Below are 12801 nucleotides of genomic sequence, written 5' to 3' on the forward strand. Positions count from 1 at the left end.
TATATATATATATATATATATTGCATCTTCAAGCAGAGCAGCAATAGAAAAAAATTACATGCAAATTTACAATTTCAAAATGGAGCTTGAATCATCCATAATGTTACTGTCAAATCAAAATCTAATAAATTTCAGTTTCATTAATGCCATTAAGATCTAACATTATTATCCTTTTTAAGTAAAAATACATTTAATTGCACCACAGGAAATGCGAAGGCAGTCTGGTTCTTCCACTTCGCCGTTTCTCAGGATATGGATAGGACCATTTGCTTCTAGAACTTCATTCTGGCTCTTTGTCCTTCCTTGCAGGCTTACTACCAATTAGCTGACAAATGAAGAACAGTTATCTGGAAGCAATGAAGACCATCATTACCACTTCCATAAAGATGTGACACATCTTTATGGGATGGTGGAGGGTGGGGGCGCACTTCTGAAATAAATTCTGAAAAGGCAGTCTGCTATGCCACATCTGACCATCTCTTCTGTAACACTATAAAACTGTGCAAATTGTCTTTCTCCTAGTAAACAACATTTAAATTTGGTCTTGGGATTAAAGAAAAATAAAAATTAATGAAGGATTTCATAGGCAAAGAGATGAGCAGGGCAATGGAAAGTCCTGTACTGGTTTTGATAAGGCAGATGTGATGGCAGGTTACATATTCGTGTGTGTGTGTGTGTGTGTGTGTGTGTGTGTGTGTGTGTGTGTGTGTGTGCAACAGGCATCAGACTGATCAAAATCATCCTATAGGATGACTCTTACATATCTTTAACTCAAGTCATATGTATACAAGAAACATAATCTCCACTTAAAATAGGCAAGCCCTTGGCATATATATAGCCATCTAATTTGTATGATCTGAAAGGAGAAATATAGTTTCAATAAATTTGAATTTATTTTTCTGACAAAGGTAAAGTTGCTTATTTTTTTTGTTTTGTTTTAGTATGGCTATAGGTTTTTCTGAAATTAAAAAAAGCAGTTGGCATAAAAATATTTGGAGTTGCTGACAAAAGTACAAATATGAACAGAAAACAGAAGTTTTCTAATGACATTATAATTACATAATAAACAATCCAATATTGACGTTGAGGAATTATTCTGATGCAGTCTCCACCCCCAGGTTTTACCACGCTCTGCGAAATCCTAGCAGTGCCCCCTTCAACCAATCCTGGCCCCACACGTCACCCCTGGTTGTAGCCCAATAAAAGCCCCCTCACCCCCCCTCGCTCTCTCTGGGCTCTTGGCTCCCCCTCTCTCTCTCTCTCGGCTCCTTCGGCTCTCTCTCAGATCTCTCTCCCTTCTCTCGCCCCGTGGTCAGGTAGTGGGAACGGCCATTGTCGGCTGACTCCACGTGGCCTGAGCCACCCCCCATCCTATAATAAAGATTTGTGTACCCCATTTGTTCTGGACTTCCTCTCTCTTCTCCACGGTGTAGCCTGACACCTGACCACCACTACAACAACATCTGGCGCCCATCATGTTCCGCAACCACTGGGTAGCCCGGCCTGAGGTCCCTGAAAGCCTCCCAGACACAGGTAAGTGGCATCCGCCCACTTCTGTGGCCCCGCGTTTCCCTCCACCATGGGAAATTTTTCGTTTTATGAGGAGGTGTCCCAGTCATTATCTCCTTCTCTCCTGGGACAGATTCGCGCTCTCAGAGACAGTTTAATTTTCGCTACACCGTGGGTTCTCATAGCTATAATCACGACTTACAAGATATGTACAATGTGGTCTGCCTTGAGGATACGTGACCTTGAGGCGGAGATACATGAGTTAAAGCACATGTGCTTAAGACTTAGACGCCCTAAGCGATCAGCGACTAGACCCAAAAATTCCGTTCCCACAGACACATTGTATGCTTTACATTGGTTTGGTCTAGCTCTCCCCCCACCAGAAAAATTTGTTTGGCCCCTGCTAGTTTCACAGGCCCGCTTGTCCCCTGTGGTTTTCGCCGGGCTGGCTTCATGGGCGGGTAACAGATGACCAGGGACTTATGGTTGAGCTGTAGGCAGTATCTCTTTATTCATGCAGGACGCAGCACAATCTAAGCCGAGCTAAGCTAAACTAAAAACTACAAACAATCTTGTCCTTATAAATATACTAGCCCAGTAGGGTGGGAACAGGATGCGACGCAGAGAGGGTGGAGAGAAAAGTGACTGGTGAAAATCAGGGTATGACAAGGAGAGGGGGCGGAGCAGGTGAGAATTCTACCACTAAACCACCAATGCCCTGGAGGGAAGGTGGTGCTTGTTAACAGAGGTTATGTAAATAGAATACAGTGTTATGTAAATAGAATGCAGGGGAGATTAAACCAAATGAAACAGAAGGGGTTTTTAAAGCATACCAACAGTCCCCACCCCAAGGGAACCCCTACAGAGTTCCAGAGTTCTTGGCGCCACCGTGTGAGGAGAAGGAAGCAGGAGAGTTCTGTGTGGTGGTTAGTTTAAGGGTCTCTCTCTGCCGCCAAAGGAGAAAGACAGGAGAGCACATGTTTGCCCATTCGTGAATAAAGCTTCTCTGCCCAGCCATGTGTCTCTGGTCGTCTCTGTCTGCCGCCGTGAAGCTAGCCCAGCCTGCTGGAGCCCACAAAACTTTAACAACAAATGGCGCCCACGTGGACCTGACTTGCGCATCTCTCAGATAAGTGAAGACAATTTGGCTATCTATGTACTATGGTCTTCTCTTCTGCTTGTGAAGAGATCTCCAAAGGCCTCTGCCCTTTCTTCACGAGACTGTTTCGCTGTTTCTGGAACATTTATCTCTGGACCACTCTGTGGTTTCTGCCCAATGCCAGCTTGCTGGAGCCCAACGCCAGCCTGCATGAGCCGGCTTTCCGGCGTGTGGCGCGGGGCATTGGGCATGGGCTCCCTCCCACGCTGCTCAGCTGCTGGGAACAGGGCAGCAGACATGGCAGGGCCATGGGGCAGGGCCGTGGCAGCCTATCATGGCCGTCACCCCGGGGCACCTCGGCCCACGCCTTCTGCACAGCTGGCCCACCCGCCCTCCTGCTATGAAGTCTGGACAGATCCCAGACCACCCGGAGACCGCGGGCTCCCTGCTGAAACTGGGCCCCCTGGCCGAGATCTCCAGCTTGTCTGAAGGCAGACAAGCTAGAACACGCAGAGATTCATTGTTGTATGCTTTACATTGGGTTCTAGTTCTCCCCCGCCAAGAGAATTAGATCAGTCCTGTTAATTTTCCAGGCCCGCTTGGCCCCGCCCCTAGGAAACCCGCCAGAGTTCCAGAGTGAGAGAGTTCCAGGGGTTCCAGAGTTCGAGAGTAAGAGAGAGTGCTTGCGCCGCCGCAAAGAGACAGCAGAGTTCTGTTTGGTGATTAGTTTGGTTTAGTTTATGAATCGTTGTTCCTGAATAAAGAATTACAGCTTCCCTGCCCAGCCGTCTGTCTCTGGTCATCTCTGTTACCCGCCCGTGAAGCTAGCCAGCCCGGCTAGAGCCTTCCGAAATTTTAACAACAATTCATCCAGAGATCGCAACCTACAATTCCTAGAAGTGGAGCTGCGCGGGAATGGAGCTGCGCGGGAAGCCACCTCCAGATGGTGACCCCCCCCCAACAACTAAGACAGTACAGATCTAAATTCATGTTTAAAATGACATGTCTTCGCAACAAAGGTTTCTCTCCTTGTGTATTAAAGACCATTTTTACGTGTGTGTTTAAAGTTTGGTAACATTAACTTTAAGGTTAAAAATATAACTTTAAGGCTATATTCTTACCAAACAGAGTTAAAGGAAAAAGGTTTTCAACATAATTCTCATAAAGATAAAATTAACTTACATTTAAAATCTGAGGTAAAAGTTAGTTTAAATATCAATATATTTTAACTAAGTTGGTCTTAAAAAAAAAAAAACCTGCGCACACCTAGGGTGTGTCTCCATCTTGAATGGGTGTAACAAAAGGTTAAATAGACTCGTTGATATGTAAAACTCTCAATTACCTTCTCTATTAGAAATGGTAGATTACACAATGGCTATGCTAATGATTCTCATGCCTGAGGTTTTCTTTCCTTGATTCTTATGTCTACCTTTTCACATTCTATTGTTTAAACTTTAAACAACCTTAAAATCATTCTAAAAAAGACTTCCAATTGTGATAGTTATCAATTGTGGTAAACTTCTAACCTGCTACAAGTTTTGTTTCATAAGTAAGTGAATTGCAGCTGTCAAGTTCTCTACAGAAAAGCAGAATTCTGATGGCTGACATTCCCCATAGAGACAGACGTACAACAATTCACCCCTTGGCAATTCTTCGGTGGACATCTGCTTTGGACTTCTATCGGACTCACTGGTACACCTCGGACACTTTGCACAAAACTAGCAGCTTCCCTTATGCTGCTGGGTTTCTCAAAGACTGACTGCAGCCATGCATTGGGACTCTAGGCCTCACCCTCACCCCATGCTAGAAAATGCCCATCGAGGCAAGTACGCCCACCAGAGGCAGGAAATGTTTTTTTTAAGCTGATAAAAGTTTTGCCCAGAGGCAAAAAATGGCCCCCTCAGCCCTTCCCTTGGCAGCACACTGGTTCTTGTTACTCGCTTACATGTTTCTCCATGTTTGTGCCAGTTTCTTTTTTGAAAATGCCTGTATGATATAGGTTTCTGTTCACCCCACACCCCTGATACTGTAGTCATTTAGTTAAAAAGAAAAGGGGGAATTGTATGCTTTACAGTCTAGCTCTCCCCCCACCAGAAAAATTGGTTTGGCCCCTGCTAGTTTCACGGGCCCGCTTGTCCCCGCCCCAAGGGAACCCCTACAGAGTTCCAGAGTTCTTGGCGCCACCGCGTGAGGAGAAGGATGCAGGAGAGTTCTGTGTGGTGGTTAGTTTAAGGGTCTCTCTCTGCCGCCAGAGGAGAAAGACAGGAGAGCATATGTTTGCCCACTCATGAATAAAGCTTCTCTGCCCAGCTGTGTGTCTCTGGTCGTCTCTGTCTGCCGCCGCAAAGCTAGCCCGGCCTGCTGGAGCCCACGAAACTTTAACAACACAATATCTCTTAATGAGAACATTTTTAAATATGATCTAAAAATTCTAAGGCAGCACCTCCTCAGTAGTCTACTATGAAGGGATGAGTCCACAAAAGAATTTGGGAAATAGGTAATTTTTTTTCCTGAAAAGTACATTAAAGCTTGACTATATAATCAATCTGGTTCAAACATTACCAATTGAGAACAAATTCTTGAATCATTTATAATGTTCCTCATTTTTGGAAAATGAAATTGAGTCTTTACTTCTGTCACATCTGCTACCAGTACCAAGAAAAAAAGAGCATGAAATAAAATAATTACTGGCGTCAAGAAAAGTCTACCTCCTCCCCATATTTTTATTGGAAAAATAAATTTTGTTTTCCAGTAAGATTTTTTTTTAAATCTGTTTCTACTCAAGGCTAGAGTTCTATTTATTTTTAAATGAGGCACACAAAACCTCCCAAGTGCAACTCAGATTTACATCTGGCTAAGCCTGCAAATGTGACCCACAAAGTTCATGCTGCTTAATTCTAATGAGTTCTGTGATTTTTGGATAACATGTGTGAGAGATAGCAAATTAACTACTGCTGGTCAGCAGCTAGCAAGCAAAAGATATCTGGGGAAGCCAGTGTGAGCAAATCCTGCAAGTCAATTTCTAATCACACTTGCCAGAAACTTAGAGGGGGAAAGAGGGTAGATGATAAACCTGCCAAGAAAAATCAGTGGTAGAACTTGTTTCCCTTTCCTTTTTCCATGGAATATTTCAACACTCACCCAACAAATACAGCTCAATCTTTCCTTTCCATAACTTCAGAGATGGTGAGGAAGGTTCTGGTTCCATTGATAGTATTAGAAAAATTAAAATGCCTAACACAGCAAAACAGAATTATCACCTTCTTTGAGTCCTTTTCCTGAAAATAAATACCCTTACCCTCCCACCAAAAAAGGAAACTATAGAGGTAAAGACATGCTTTTACATGCTGTAGAAATACTGTTACCCCAAAATGTAGATGAGGACAATTATCCATACTAAAACTTCCTTATCTAAAACTGTCCAGAAATAATATGGAATTTGTCAGCACCAGTTGAAGACAAAACAACCAAAAAATAAAGGTAAAGATTAAAAACAACAGCATAGGTCATTGAGAGTTTAAGAACCAGTCTGAAAAGCATATACTTGTATGAAGGGTAAGCCTCCTAAGAATACACACACACACACACACACACACACACACACACACACACGTATGTTTTTTTTTTTACACGTCTGCAATTAGAATCAGCCAGGGAAGCTTTAAGCTATGCTGATAATGCTAAAACCCACTTCTATAATATCCCCACTTCTAACTTCACTGAAACTTAAAATTTCTGAAGGTCAGGTCAGATGGCAGGTATTTTTAATACTTCCTAGTGGTTCCACTGTGAAGCCAACAGTTAAGATGCATGGCTTTAGTTGTTTAGAATAATAAGAATTATGCAGTTTTAAAAAGAACATTACTTATCAAATATATTCCAACAAAGAAATTAATCGTCTACTTTCAAGCACTGACTCTGACCCAGAAATTCCTAATCTTGACTCCCAGATACCATACACACTAACTAAAGACAAGACAGGTCAAGGTCCATGTTCTAAGGGATAAAAAAGTTTTGTAGGGATCCTGGAAAATAATGAAACCATGACTCCATTTTATTGGGGAAACTGACAATCCTTCCTAGCCGACTGAATCCACACGGATCCCAGTCATTTTCAAAGCCAGCAACAAGCAGACATCAGGCTCAACCTGACGCTGTTGACTGGCTACGGAAGAAGGGCAAACGCTAGAAGAAGAAGAAGTGATTAAAAATCAAAAAGCTCTTTCTCTACACTCACCTACTACAATGTCTATGTGACATTTTCCACACCAAGCAATTCTCCAATTTTCAACAAACACTAAGAGTAGGTGTCTTCCTGCTTAATTTGATTCTGATACTGAATGTCCAAAGTGAACACAAATCCCATTGACTGCAGACTCAATCACACAAGGCTGCCTCCAACATCAGCTTGTTACCTAACTAATAAATATGGGTTTCCCACACGTTTTTCTCAGGTACTATCATTTATAGCTCACAAAACTCCAGAGAATGACTTGCCTACTATCAGCTTATTACATAGGAGACAACTCAAGAATAGTCAGATGGAAAAGATACATAGAGAAAGGTAAGCAGTGTACCCAGAATCTCTCAGGGCAAGAAAACATGCCAGTACCCTCAAGAGTTCAACAGATGGAAGCTCTCAGGAGGCAGGGTTCACATGCCTGCTGCTTTATTACATACACATAGGTGATTAATCCATTGGTCATTTAGGGGATTTCCAAATATCACCACATAAAAACATACTCAGGTGTGTTGGAAAGGGGGTATTTTGAATAACAAAAGACAACCCTTCCACGTTTGCCACTCCACATAAGTTTTAGAAGCTGGGAGCAATGACTAGATATCAGAAAAGATGTTCCCTAGGGGCAGGGTGGTGGTGCACTTGGTTGAGTGTACACATTACCTTGAGCAAAGGCCAGAGTTCAAGCCCCTGCTCCATCCCGGCAGGGGGAGAATATTTCTCTCTGTCCTGTCAAATAAAGAGAGGAAGGAGGAAGGGAGGGAGGGAGGAAAAAATGGCCACCTGGAGACACAGTCCCAGCAATAACTGGAGGTGATGAGGGTAGGAAGAGTTTATGAGGAGGGGAGGAGAGGGGAGGGGAGGGAAGGGGAGGGGAGGGGAGGGGAGGGGAGGGGAGGGGAGGGGAGGGGAGGGGAGGGGAGGGGAGGGGAAGAAAAACAGGATGATTCTTTAAGGGTTTCTGTACCAGGAACCAGAAAGGCATACCAAATATATATTATATCATAGTGATTCAGATGTAAGTATGCCACCTCATATATTGAGACTACTTCAAGATAAGTTACTGTTAAACACAAAAACAAATATTGGGTTGTCTAAAAAGTCATGATGTATTTTTTTTCTATGCAAAAATGGATTGTCACTTTTCAGACAACACAATATCAACTAGGATTTCTAGATAACATAAAATCTTGATTTGCTTTAAACCAGTGGCTGCTTTAACTCCATTTAGTTTTGAGAACTTGTTAGACCAATTTCAGGTTTCTTGTTTTCAGTCATCTGGGGTAGAATTAATTTACATTTCTAACTAGTTTCTAGGTAATGCTGGTGCCGCTAATTCTCTGGTCACACTTTGAGAACCATTAATCTAGACTAAGTTTCTGGCACCTCCAGATACTTGAACTGTCAGAGAATTTTTTTAAACTTTTTTTTTAACTGAGATATAATTAACATATATCACTGAATAATTTTAAGGTGTGTAACCTAATGATTTGAGTTGCATATATTGTGAAATGACTACCATTGTAAGTTTAGTTAAAATTATCAACCCATATAAATGTCAAAAAGAGTGAGAGAAACTACCCTCCTCCTTTCTTGGGATGATAACTTTAGAGAGTCACTCTCTTCACAACTTCAAATACTCTACCAAGCAATTACAGATGTCATATTGAACTTGATAGCCTGATTTGTTTTTGGAGTATCAGTCTCTACATTGAGAATATTAAACACTGACTGGATATTTAAAATTAAAAAATTATGTGTTAACTAGTGTTCGGAGTGTAAAATGGAAATTACAGAACTTATTTTGTTTAAAGAAAAAAAGAAGTGGGAAGTAGCATAATGGTTATGCAATAGACTTTCATGTCTGAGCCTCTGAAGTCCCAGGTTTAATCCCCAGAACCACCATAAACCAGATTTGTGCAATGCTCTGGTAAGACATACATACATACACACACATATTCCAGCTTGGGAAGTACTACAGTGGGTAAAGCACTGGACTCTGAGACGTGAGGTCCTGAGTTTGATTCCAGGCATCATCTGTACCAGAGTATAGCTCTATCTCATTCTCTCCCTTCTCTCTTATTAATAAATAAATATATTGTTAATTTTTTAAAAAGTAAACTGGTCAATAACCGATCAATAATTTTTTATTAAATTTTGTTTAATTTAAAGAGTTCATATCTTACACTTGGCCAATCTGTAGACTGGCAAAAAAAATTAATCAACTGAAGGACAATTATTGTCTCTATGAAAACCTTTATTAGAATCACCAAACAAGTAAATGCAGTAAAACTCAAGGTTAGCTTAGATGCTCATGAAAATCTTAGCTGTATTTCCTCCTTAACTTGAGGTCAAACTTCATAAATCAAATATCAGTTTGGATACAACAAATGGCACTCAATGCTTTAACAACTTGGAGAAGGCCTAAGCTTTTCAGGTAAAGAAGAGACTACAAATGTGGCTGGGGGCAGTGGCCAGACATGCACTCCTAAAAAAAATGAAATTAAAATAAAATAAAATAAAATAAAGTGGGGAGGGACTACAAAAGCAGGGCAAGAATTTGGCTCACTTAAAGATGGCCTTCTTGGTCACTCCCAGGCCACCCCATTACCTGGGGCCCAAGTCAGGATTCACCCATAAGTTCAATAGGCCTAGACCCTTAATAAATCCCTCTCTCTACCATCACTGGTCATCATAAGCCCTCTTGTGGGTTTCTTTAGGACCTTGCCCTCACAATGTAAGGACTGTCCTACTCTTCAAAGACAGGCTGGGTCATCTTACTCTGTTACTTGAGGAAAACTGGTGCAGAAATGAGAGCAGCCTAGAATATTCTTAGCTGTGACCATGGATTGTAAACATGGACTGATAGGTACTCGAAGGTTATACAGGCTCCTGTGCTAAATGTGAATAGATACAGGCTCTGGGTCACATCAATGTGGTAAACAGTTAATTGTATGTATATGTTTTCTTTAAGTAGGGGAGCTACTCTTTGCCCTGATCCAGATCTCTACTCCTATTCTCAACTCTGACACCATCTTCTCAGACAATATTTTTAGTTCACCTGTAGGTTAGCTATCAAACTCTAGCAAAAATTACCACAGTCACGGGTCCCCAAGATAGACTTCTTATCTTCTATCCACCCTAAAATTCCTATTCCCATTTGTTCTGTTCCTACTTTATGGTTTCTGTCCATTAGTCATTTTATCTCGCTTTATACCTTACTACATTTCAGCCACCAAGTTGCAGCTACTATTATAATTTCATCCTGAACTCCCTGGGCAAATAACCTCACCAATGCGTCCTGGAACCTCACCTCCCCAGAGCCCTACCCCACTAGAGAAAAACAGAAACAGTCTGGGAGTATGGATCAAGCCGCCAACACCCATGTCCAGCAGAGAAGCAATTACAGAAATCAGACCTTTCACCTTATGTGCCCCAAAAATAATTTTGGTGCATACTCCCAGAGGGGTAAATATTAGAGGATGATGACCAAAGAACTTCAGGATCCAGAGAGAGAAGGAGAGGGGGGAGGACACTCAGAACAAGTAAGAGTGACTTAGAAAGGAAGAGAATGTAGGACCATATGAGGGAAATAGGCAAATATACATACAGATAGGCAGTTATAGAAATAATAGTCATATCTTGGGAGAACTACTGCAGTTTCCAATGGAGAGAGTGGGGACAAGGAACACCTGTAGTGGGAGAGGTGTAGAATTTTACCCGTTACCTTATAATTTTGTAAATCAATATTAAACCACTGGTGAAAAAATTAAAAAGAGCCCATATCTTTAAGAGGAACGCATTTAAAAAATGTAAGCAGGGAGTTGGGTGGTAGCGTAGCTGGTTAAGCACACGTGGCACGAAGCGCAAAGACCGACATAATGATCCCGGTTAGAGCCTCCCTCTCCCCACTTGCCAAAGAGTCACTTCACAGGTGGTGAAGCAGGTTTGCAGGTGTCTATCTTTCTCTTCCCCTTTCTGTCATCCCCTCCTCTCTCCATTTCTCTCTGTCCTAACATCAACACCATCAATAACAACAATAAAAAGCAACAAGGACAACAAAAGGGAAAATAAATAAATTTAAAAAACAAATGTAAGCACTACATATAGAACTAATGTCTGTCATGCGCTCAACCTTACCTTCTCACTAGCAACACTCTCCCTGAAGATAAGATTTACTATCTCCATGCATATTTTCCACATTTACTTGATATGTATTTAAATACATGAAAATATAAATATATGCTTTGATTTTCATTGACACACACCATATACTATAAAGCAATGATAATAAAAATATTTTATTATAAATATATTGGAAGGGACCAGGAATGTACCAATAGTCTCAACAACAGAATGCATGTTTCCTTGTATGAAGCCCTGGGTTCAGTTCTACAACATTATAAAAAATGATAATAATAAGTAAATAAATAAAACAAGAATGAAAAAACATAAAGGAAAGAAAAAGAAAGGGAAAAAAGAACCAAAAGGGTAGGCTGTAGACCCCAAACAATAGATTTTAGTTTCAATGGGATTCAGCATAATCCCTTATCTTGTGGGATACTTGACCTATCCAGACAGTCTCTTACCTGAATATGCTGGGCGTCAATTCTGTTGGCATCTGAAAGTCCTAGGAGAGAAAGAAACAGAGTCAAAAGTGGTAAGAGTGAACATAAGAACATAGTAGAGTAAGGTTTCAATACATATGTCAATCCACCTTGACAGTTGCTGCAAGAAAATGTGAGAAGTTGACTGTTTACTAAATTAGACCATTTAGACTTGGCCTTGAATTTAACTGCTCTTGGAGATAGGCCAAGAACTCACTGAGAGGGCTAAACCCCTCCTCCCACTCATGATAAAGCTGGAGCATCTAGCGAGGCTTAATTTTAGCAGCAGATCTTCTACTCCTGTCTCCAAGTAAAGTACAAACAAGTTACTCATCCTTTCTAGACTTCATTATCTGAGATGTGAAGGGTTTAAGATGTACTCCATAGTGACGCCACAGTAAAGACTACATTACTCATGAAAAACTACTTGCCCTGGGATGAAATCAAAAGAAAAGGAAGGGTGCTAATATAAATAGATAGCTAGACTCTCGCAAGTTATTTTCTATAGTTTATTTCATTCAGCTTCTAAAACAGTTTGTAAGGCTAGTATGATAGCAGCATAAAGCTCCAGACAAAAAGACAGTGGTTGAGTGTATCTTGCCCAAAGTCACAGAACTAGCAGTAGTACAACCAGAGATCAACAATAGATCAAAACCAGAAGTACACTGACCCCAGGGGAGGAGTTCTTTCCACTACATTATGGGTTTTACTGAGTGTCTCCCTGTTGCTGGTAGAAACACAACAAAACTACAATGTACTTAAGAGTCTGGGGCTGTAAGACATGCAAGATCATCTTAAAGGCTGGTTACATTTGTTTTCTGTGTTCAGACTTAAAAAATAAAAATCTGGTATTCTGTGAAATACATTCCATTATAAAACAACTAGCAATATTCACTTATCTTTCCTTCTCTGCCATCTATCATTATAAAAAGAAAAAGAAAAAGAAGGAGGAGGAGGAGGAAAAAGAAGAGGAGGATGACAAGGAGGTGATGGAAGAGGAGTTTGGAGAGGCAGGTCAGGGGACACAGACCTTTGGCGGGGTTACATGCACCAAGTATGGGTATGAAATCCTGAAACCTGACAGTTTTGTACAACAATCTTAAATAACTGAAACATAAAAAAGCAGGTTGGATCTAGAAAAAATAAGAAACTGAATAGAAATGTTTGCCTTCTCTATTAACATTTCTAGACACTGCATGCTCACAACACTTACCTTCTAATTATCTTACTCCAAGTGTAAAGTTTTGGGTAAGTCACAAAATAATCAACTATTAACAGTGAATTTTAAGAGGAGAATAATCTTATAAGGATTAAAATATATATTATAAACTTATTAGACCTAGATG

General features: G+C 41.0%; 1 long non-coding RNA gene across 4 annotated transcripts in view; it reads right to left on the minus strand.

Annotated features, from left to right (window-relative positions):
• Positions 1–12801, minus strand: part of LOC132538053 (uncharacterized) — a 258196-nt gene that overhangs the window by 122974 nt on the left and 122421 nt on the right. For all 4 annotated transcript variants that reach the window (XR_009549464.1, XR_009549463.1, XR_009549461.1 and 1 more), the window contains one exon: positions 11438–11478. This is a non-coding gene — a long non-coding RNA (uncharacterized LOC132538053). The remainder of the gene's footprint in view (positions 1–11437; positions 11479–12801) is intronic.

The sequence above is a fragment of the Erinaceus europaeus genome, chromosome 4 (assembly GCF_950295315.1).
Source record: "Erinaceus europaeus chromosome 4, mEriEur2.1, whole genome shotgun sequence".
Lineage (NCBI taxonomy): Eukaryota > Metazoa > Chordata > Mammalia > Eulipotyphla > Erinaceidae > Erinaceus > Erinaceus europaeus.